General features: G+C 30.9%; 1 long non-coding RNA gene across 3 annotated transcripts; it reads right to left on the bottom strand.

Moving 5' to 3' along the window:
- Positions 1-385: 385 nt before the first annotated feature.
- Positions 386-7,249, bottom strand: LOC143076159 (uncharacterized). 3 transcript variants are annotated; one of them, XR_012978548.1, is made up of 4 exons: positions 5,714-7,249; positions 3,935-4,075; positions 1,233-1,330; positions 386-608 (listed from the first exon to the last, which is right to left on the bottom strand). It is a non-coding gene; the product is annotated as an uncharacterized LOC143076159 (long non-coding RNA). The 3 variants fall into 3 exon arrangements; XR_012978547.1 differs by having other exon boundaries at positions 5,704-7,244; XR_012978549.1 differs by lacking the exon at positions 5,714-7,249 and adding an exon at positions 4,206-4,354.
- Between the last annotated feature and the right edge of the window lie 3,148 nt (positions 7,250-10,397).

Below are 10,397 nucleotides of genomic sequence, written 5' to 3'. Positions count from 1 at the left end.
ATGTTTAACACCGTCACATTCTGTATGTATTGATATGAACTAAGTTAGGAACCTGTTGTTCAGTGTCGTTTGGTGCTAGATTGCTAAGTCACATATTTGCTTTTTGGTTTATTGTTTTGTGTATAGCTTAGGTCGCATTGGTTAGCTTTTCTCGATTAAATTGTTTAACGTTTGTCATTTCTGGACCTTTTATAGCTGATTATGCAGTATACGCTTTGATCATTGTTGAAAGTCGTAAGGTGAACTTTTGTTCTTAATTTTGGCGTCTTGTGAAGAGTTTTCTCATTGGCAATCTTACCCCCCCCCCCCCCATCATTTTTATATATAAGGCCTTTTTATGACGTAACAATTGGAAATTTGAAGAAAAAAAAACAAGAAAAGTACGTATCATTAACGTGATTTAATCAAAGGACAAACGAATGAAATTAAATTAAACATGGACCATGCTTTCCCAAGACGGTTCCGTCCTCACCACAACTTTGGATCATGTGCATGAGGGTCTGTATGTCCGTACCCAGTCCCCAATTTCAGGTCCATAGGCTGGATTCTGCCAGGAATTTTGGGTACGTCGCCTTTAGATTCCTTTTAAGGGTTTTGTCACTGCTGAACTAGAAATATATAAATGTACACTCAATAAATAAGAATGAATCAATGCATGCAATTCCTTTTTCTCAAACACCTATTTTAAACAAACAAATAAAATGTGATATGAAGGTTTAGCATTACGACATGCATTTTAATATGTGACATAAGTATTTTACCTACCATTTTTTCTGAGAAGATACGCAAGATCGTCAGAAGAATTTCAGTGACTATCGGTTTTGGAACTCCTTTTCTATTGTACCAGTATTATGTTCAGTTTTACAGATATATGAAAATCAGTCAATATTTAGTATGGATACTTTTTGTTTCAATATGAAACAAAGGTCTGTGAATTCGTTCTTGTTAACACGACAATGAATTGCAGATTGTATTGGCATCAAGATAATTTTTTTTATATTTCTGTATTCTCAAACTGTAACAAGTATCTGTCATAGGTCGCTATTATCAAATTGCTTTTGTTAAGTGCGTATTTGCTATTTTGTGTTTGTGCTGACTGCTGAGATAGTAGGACGATGGTTCGAGAAGAAATGCAACGTAACATCAGTGTTATGACATAACCATATAACGTTTTTTGTATGTAGATTTTTCTACTTCTTGATAAATAAAAATATATTTTTGTAATTTCTTACCTTTCCCAAAATGCTTCTCTGCATAATGTCATAGGAAACGCGCTCCCATTCAGATGTTTAATCTTTGGTGGGTCTGTTACAATTTTATTTAGATCATGCTGTAAATTATATTTATAAACCATTTATTTGTAAATATCGCATATCTGCTCACTGTTTGAATATAGAAACTGACCGATTTTATAATATTAAGAGACATCTGAGACTTTGTAATATGTGTGATAAACAAGTACTGTAATTGAAGATGAATATCATTTTATTTTAGTATGTGAAAAGTATAATGAACTTCGAAAGAAATTTATCAAACCATATTATTGGAGAAAACCTTCGAATTTTAAACTCATACAACTGCTATCTGTTCATAATGTAAAGGAACTTAACAATTTAGGGAAGCTTTTATTTCTGGCCAAAAAGGCACGTAATTAATTTTATCATTATGAATGCTTAATATGTGTTAAGTTTTACCATACTCTGCTGTTCTGTTATATGGGTATACTTACTTATATGATTTTTTGACTAATTGTTTAAATGTAAATATATTTCACTGATGTAATTTAATATTTGTAATATTCATAATTCTATAAGCTGTATTGCTTACGAATAAAAGATTATTAATTATTAATAAATCTAGAGCGGAAATAAATCGCAGCTTGATTTGACTTCTTAACTTTATCGTTAATTAATCCCAGCTTCAACATGTGTGATTTATGACAATTTATTGTTGAGTGTGTAAATATTGACACCTGTGTGTAAACTAATGTCTCTTTTTAAAAGATTTGATGTTTAAAACTATAAATGTATATACATGTACTTGTTGATTGGAAAAAGTACGATTTAAAAAAAAAATAATTTCCATTTTTAATACACAATATCCCAGATTGAGATCGATTAACAGGTGAAATCATCTGACCATGAAAGAAATACCTAATCAAATTCTGTGTTTTCACAAAATATGTTCATATCAGTAAATGTTTAGTGCCAAGAATGTTAGTATCGATATATGGAATATATGTCTCCATAACAAAATTCTCACATTACCAATTTTTGTGACTTTTTTTCTTCAAAACTGTCTTTTTGTGATTTTATTCAACATCAAACTTTCTTTTCAAACAAGATTTTCTAATTGAATGTCGTATTTTCTTTTCATTCCTATTTTCAAAGGAAACCAACAATTTATTTTAAAAAATACTGCCCCAAACCTCTTTCCACAAAAAAAGAATTTGATTGTCATTGTTTTATATACAATCATTAATAAACCGCAATTGCATATTATAAAACATAATCTGGAACTACTTATATATAAATACATTTATCTATTAGTCCAAGCATACGGTAACATATGACAGTATATTTTTCCTGTTTCAATTACCATGTACATACATGTATGAGGCTAGGCATGGGTCATCATTTATGAGGATATGAATGATATTAGAGACATATATTATTTTTCTCTGATGTAGTTTGAAGAAAAGAGAATAATGCATGGTACCGATAAATGTAATTATCATATACTTAGACTAAATAACATATGATTTTTACCGTATGATATTAGCATTAAATTAAAGTATTTTCCATATTTTCCGAATTGGTGCTTAGCGGGCTGATATGAAAAGTTTATCACATGCTTCGATTGTTATCACATGCCTTTCCGTAACGTTATCACATGGCATTCCGGAAAATACACCTCAATGCTACGTTTTCAGTGAAAAACATTACAAAGTAGTGTACAAAACAATTATTTGAATAGTGGAAAGTATATTGTGTAAAATGATTAAATTAAATTTAAAAAAAAATATATTAAATAAATGCAGTTTTTAAGTTTTTCTGAAACATAATTTAGAAAGTTACTTTAAAAAAGTTGACTTTTCCAAACAATGTTCATGATGCATATTGTTGAATTATTTTTTGTCAATTCGTCAATATTTAAATGATTTTTTCTCTGTTGAGGCATATGATAGAAAGATTTCATATTGAATGTATCAAATTTTGGGTCCGACGTCCGTGAACTTTTTACTCTTTCAACTTCTTTTCGGGAACCACGTAGAAAGATCAATATATGAATCTGTTATTTTTCTCTACTGTTGAAGCATGTGATAAAAAGATCATAACATGTCATTTTTCATATCGCATGTATTATCAGCCCTCGGTCAATATCAGCCCTCGAGCCATGCGGCTCTTGGGCTGATATTGAACCTAGGGCTGATAATACATGCGATATGAAAAATGCCATGTAATAATCTGATAATAACAGATTAAAGAGGTGATTGTTGGTTACTCAACGTCAAGTGGCAAATATTACATACATGCTTAGGACAATTATAATAGAGATCAATTGACTAAAGAAAAAAGTGAAATGTTAAAAAAAAATAACGATAAAGAACTATAGAAATGATGATCTGACATCTTTAATTTAAAATATTAAGTAGACCAATTTCAAAGAAACAAGGCCATTTAAAAAGTTAATGAAAATATTGTTATATAACGTAATTAAATCATTATAATGACTAAAATATTACAATTACCACGCACACTCACATAAATGTTTATTAAATATATAATTTGGATCGCAATACCCCCACACACACACACACACTGACTTCAAGGTTCTGGATACGCCCCTGTTATTTGTTGGGTATATTTTTTAAACGTGTTAATCGGTATACTTTCTCATTTTCATGTTATAAGATTACCACTAAAACACTTACCGGCTTTTTTGTATAAGTAGAATTGCTCTGTTCTATAGTGTACCACTTTCAAGACACCTGAATCGGGCGGCATAAAAGTTACTAAGTGGTGACTCTATTTTATAAAAAAGAAAGACTTCCTTTCTTGGATTGGATGTTGAACTGAAAAAGAAACATGCATATAAATACATTACGTATTTAAAACTTGCAAAAGACAAAAAAAATACGACCAATTGCCGATTTATATATTATATGTCACAGTATGGCCTTTAACGATGTACAAAACCAATACCATATAGTAAGCTTTAAAGACCTGGCATTCTATGCGGCCCTTACTATGAGGGGCGTTTTAAAATAAATTTAGAGACAAAGAACGTATTTGAGAAGAAGAAAAAACGTGTCCGCTTTCATACTCCAAACCTCTCATAAAAAGGTAAAAAGATCGTACCATAATACAATTTCTTTCGAAAGATTACAGGTAAATGTTAAATTGGATTACACAGTGTCCATGTATTTTTTTGTTGTTACCAGACTTTACCTGACATTATACAATCTTACATAATAATACCTATGTGGTTTAGTATTAATGAGGATATTTGTCACTTGCAATATACAGTAATAAATAACAACCATATCAAAACTTATTTTGTTAAAAAGTTAATGAAATTATTGTAACATAACATAATTAATCAAATCATTAGAATGAATAAAATATTTAACGTAATCAAAAATAAAAAAAAAGTTCACTAATAATTTAAATGACACCCAAAAAACTAGAATGTAAGACAGAAAGTCACAGGACAAAAAGTCACAATTCATTTTTTCTGATATTTTCTTTGAATAAAAAACGCTTATTTCTACAAAAATATTTTTGTATTTTTCTTGAACTATTGTAAATAAACCAACCTTGTAAACAAAATTTATCAAAAACATATCAAAGATGATCAAATAATTATTAAAAAAACAAAATGTCAAAGTGGCTTCAGTTGGCACTTAAATGGCTTCATGGTGCAAAGAAATCTTTCTTTTGCATTATAAAATTTAAATAAATCTTAATTTTTCAAGTATAATGACACATTTCTTAAACTTTAATATGAATATATGTATTAAAAAGTAAATATTTCAAGATATTTCTCTTATATATTCAAACAATTGTCAACAGATTATTTGTGACTTTTGTCCTGTGACTGTTAGGTGACTTTATGTCCTGTGACTTTTTGTCCTGTGACTTTCGGTCCGTTTACCAAAAAATAGATAGGGCTCTCTGATCTGTTCTTGGTATTGTGATCTATTATAGATAAGAACTGTCACAAACGGCTCCATAGGGTAGAATCAATTCAAGTAGATGATAGCTAAAATAAACATAAGGCAGGAACATAGCCCCCTATGACTTTTTTCAAAGCGCTTTTAGGACTAGAGGACATGACTTTTTTACTTAGAACATGTGCGTTTATCAAACATGTATCTTCGGAAAAGTCATAGGAATCGTCTCATTAATCACATGGACTCTTAGATGTAATTTCAATTTAACAATGTTGAAAACTTAATCGTTCTATTCTATAACATAAAATAACAGTTAATAAGGGTTTCAGTCAAGGGTGAGACTCCTTCCTAAAAATGGGAACTCTATATACTTCATACAATGCTATTCCTAAATCTGTCCCGAAGTCGAACTATTATTTGTTTTAAATTTCTTAACGAAAATTATCTTAAATTAAAATATAATTATTTAATTTGATCAATTATAACTGTTAAAACCAAAACAACTTGAAGAACCAAAATATTCGTACCGTATTCTACCTTTGTTCTCTCTTTGACGATATTCCATTACTAATCTTCTTTTTGCTGGATGAAATACTGTCGCACTCACGGTTGAAGTTCAATTGTAGTGTAGTACTTCTTTAACCAAAGCATTTTGATTAAACCAATCAAAATACCTACATTGAAAGACTTGTTCCCTGTCTTTTAAAGGATATCTGAGATACCCGTATATCAGAGATAGAGGACCAGCCTATTGCATTTACTGCATGGTTTCGAATTCTAGATAGCATTTCTTATTATATTATTTCTCACTTAACCTACATTTACTATAAGTATTTTAAAATTATGCGCGAATTAAAACTGAAAAAAATACCGTATTCTGTCATAATAAATAAATTGAAGTGCAATCGGCAAAAGGTTCTGTTTGCAACACATTTGTATCGTTTATGTTACATAATTATTCAAATTGCACTTAGTCTAACGGTATTTTTTCTATCAATAATTGATGTTTCATAGGTTTGAAGGTTGTACAGATATAATATATATACAAGTCTAAAGAAAGTTAAACCTATGATTGCTTTGGATTTTTTTTTACACATGTGCATGCAAAACAAATTTCTTGGTAGAGGGGTCTAAATACAGCACAAACAACATTTTTTAAAAGACCGAACAGTGAACAAGTATATTTCGACAAATGCATTTGTCTAACAGGTCGAACAAAGGATGTTTTTGAATTATATGCCATGATACAATAAGCAAACAATAACCAAGTACTCAACTGCCATGGACATAATATTGTTTTGTAATTCCAAAATGTTTTTAATCAAAATATAAATAAAATAGATAATTTGCTTCAGTTTAAAACCGTTTATAGCTGACTATGCGGTATGGGCTTTGCTCATTGCTGAAGGCCGTACGGTGACCTATAGTTGTTAATTTCTGTGTCATTTTGGTCTCTTGTGGACAGTTATCTCACTGGCAATCATACCTCATCGTCTTTTTTATATGTGTCTGTGTGTGGAAAAAAAATACAAGAACAAAAACAATTTGGAAAGGGGAACTTCTTATTGTCCTTTTAATAGCTGATCATCAAACGTCTTTAAATTTTGCTCATAGGAATCTTTACTCTAAAATCATTTTGCTACAAACGAAACAAACACAGAAATAGGATAAGTAGCTTCTTATAACATATCATTTCCCTTGCGTAACTATGTTTTATATTAATAATTTGTACAGATTTCTTATGTCTCATGCGTAGGCCTAAAAATATATATGTATGATACATTAACCACTGTTATACTAGTTCCAATCTATACATAATTCTTATAAATAGCAAACGGCGAAAATCCAATTTCAAACAAAAAGAAATATATATAAATATGAAATGGAATGAAGTTAGGTGATATATAATCGCCATTGTGGCGGAATGAGCATGCGTTTCCGAATTTTCCTTACATAGACATATAGGTTGAAATCACAAATTTTTAGGTAAAATTGTAACCAATTAGATAATTGGTTGTTTTGATACATTTCCATGTCTTCATATAGATTGGTAAAACAGTTTACAGTAAGTAAGTAAGTAATTTTTATTATAGTGACATGTGTAATATATCAGTTCAGTAAAGTTCAAAATATATATTACACACACAACAAGTGTGGACACAGATGAGTGTGGATAGTATGTTTGGATGTTTGACAGTGTTTGATATGACAAAAGGAATTCTGTGTTTTTCCTATATGGTGTTATAATATTAATTGTGTTAACTGAGACACTAATTGCATTAATTACCAAATGGTTACGATAGAATATGTTCCAGATCTTTGATTTTGGATACATTTTGGAGCTAGGAGAGCAACACATAAAAAAAATATTTTTTCATGTATTTTTTTTTTTTGGTATATTAATAAGGCCGTTTTCTCGTTTGAATTGTTTTACATTGTCATTTCGGGGCCTTTTATAGCTGACAATGCGATGTGAGCTTCGATCATTGTCAAAGCCATTCGGTGACCTGAAGTAATGTTTGTGTCATTTTGGTCTCTTGTGGGGAATTGTCTCATTGGCAATCATACCACGTATTTTTTACATGTACATGTTTTTGCTTATTACATGTATTTGTATGGTTCTATTATATAACATTCTGGTGGATCATCAGTATCATTAGTAAAACATTTTGCTAAAATGTCGAATTGTTTCTCAGATTAGAAGAAATTTATTGTTTTTTAGTAATGACAATGCCTGACATGATGCTTTGCTCTAGATGAGCTAGAAAGTAAACTTATGTGTTGTTTTTTTTTTTTTTATCAATTCTTTGAAAATAACTCCTCCAAAGTTGGTCAAAGCAAAAAAAAAAGTTTTGACCAACAGGAAAATGATATCACCAAAAGAACCTTAGTGAGCATGCTTCAAAGACTGATAACTGCTCCAAAAGGTTATCTGATATAATTTTACATACACAATAAAATACACCCGACCCATTGGGTCTATAAGTCACTTAACAATCATAAAACGTATTTCTTTTATCACAGATTTCAAACAAAATAATGAAAAAAAATTATTTACATTTGTTTATATAATGATAATCATTGAGTTTCTGTAATCAACATCAATGTGAAATCATAATGCAGAGACTCCAGAGACACATGTAGTGCTTATGTGAAACCTTGGTCGGTTGCTTTTGTCAAATTTGTTTTTCTAATCGGCTTTTAAAAACCATTATTTAAGAATTGACTGCTTCTTTTTGTAACTTCATTGGGATGTAAAAGCGTAGTCCGAAGTACATTTTGTGCGAAAATTGTAAAGGAGTAGGTTCAGTAAGACCCCTTTTTGGCCCCAAAATTTAGCAGTTTTACAAAATTGTTGAAAATGTAAACTTTTAGTTATTTATTGGACAGTAGAAGGCTTCTGCTACATAAATATGGGCTGTTTTTGACAATACAATGCACATATATCGGGTACTAGGACCATTAAGTCATGCTAAATTACTGAAATCTTCACAATTCTAGCATTTTAGTGAAATTTTAGACGGTTTTCGTGTGAAACGAAAGTGGCTGCATTCGTGTTCATCCTTAATATTGAAATGTAAGTTGTATTTTATGATAATACATAACATATATAAAGGTTGAGGATGAACACGGATGCGGCCACTTTCATTTTTGACAAAAATCATCTGAAAAGTGACATTTTTCGGCATATTTGGTAGATTTTTCTTATTTGAGCTTGAATCGGTTTGTTTTTAATGACTATATCAGTTAAAATCTTTCACATAAATTAATTGATTCAAATGAAATAGACACTTAAGTGTTTAAAAAGTGGTCAAAATCTTTCGTAAGATAAACTTGAAATTTGAGGCCAAAATCGGTCCTTACCGGACCTACTCCTTTCTAAACAAGTCTAAAAATGTGCACACGGTCAACGCTTTTACAACCCTATGAAGTTACAAAAAGAAGCATTCAATACTTATTATTACATTTCTTTCAGTTAGGATCATGAAAACACGGTTTTCATCAAGTTTTTATTTAACTTACATGTGCACTTTCTTGTGGAACCTCGTGTCATCATGAATGATAAATGTTATTGTGTTATGAAGTTGACTAAGGAATAACGCGAGATTGCAATGTAGCCAAATAGAATAATGTATTATAATGAAACATACATCTAATGTAATTATTTCTTCATGACAATAGTTTAAACTTTGTTATATATTATGTAAGATGTTGTAAGATTGTCAATGACTAAATGTTATCCTCTGTATGTTGTCGTAAGGCCCTCAACAACGAGTCAGATTTATGTTTTGTTTAACTTTTCATAGTGGACATATACGACACCATTATTTGAAAGAGAGACATTTCAGAAGTAAAACAGATCCCAGAATTATTTTGCGATTTAAAGTTAAAAAAAATCAGATATCATTTTTTTACCAGAAACAAAAGGAACAACAACCACAAAAAGTAAATTTTAATCTTTGACCAATGTTCAAAGTTTATTTTCTATAGTCATCACGACCTCTGTATTCCACAATAAATTTATATTGAATGTGAAAGAAGTGAAGAAAGTGCCATTAAAGGGCATTTGAAGTATACAAATACAAAAAAGATATATTTTATTTGAATACCAAATGTTCATATATCTCTCTTTTTTAATTGTTAAACAAATTTTAACTTGAATATTTCTTTCTTATTCTTGTCACTTTTTATATATATCATCACAGGAACAAGCTATTGGAATCCTATTTAATGTATAACTCTCATCATGAAAATACTACACACATTTGTCACTGCACGAACTCATTATTAGACTGAATTTTAATTTCAAGCACCGAAAAGGGATTTCAATCTGTTATTTTTACGAATGTTTCCTTGATTTTGATTTAAACGTTCTTCTGAAACACAAAAAGGCCATAAAAATGTGCTCCGGAATATTCCGGACTGGACGGCAATTTCAAAATTGGGCATGGTGAATGAGTCCGGAATATTCCGGAGTGGTCGGAGTCCGGAGCCGAGGTGACTCCGGAATAGTCCGGACCAGTCCGGACTATTCCGGAGTGAGGGAATCGGGATTCAGGCCCAGGTCCGGAATATTCCGGAGTGGTCCGGACAAATCCGGAGTGAGGGAATCGGGATTCACCTGGGTCCGGAATATTCCGGAGTGGTCCGGACCATTCCGGAGTGGGGGAACCGGGACGCAGGCGGAGGGAATCGGGATTCAGGCGGAGGGAGGATCCCT

Source organism: Mytilus galloprovincialis, chromosome 5 (genome assembly GCF_965363235.1).
Source record: "Mytilus galloprovincialis chromosome 5, xbMytGall1.hap1.1, whole genome shotgun sequence".
NCBI classification, from domain to species: domain Eukaryota; kingdom Metazoa; phylum Mollusca; class Bivalvia; order Mytilida; family Mytilidae; genus Mytilus; species Mytilus galloprovincialis.
Note: the sequence above shows the minus strand (reverse complement) of the source record. Positions and strands in the feature narration are given on the sequence as shown.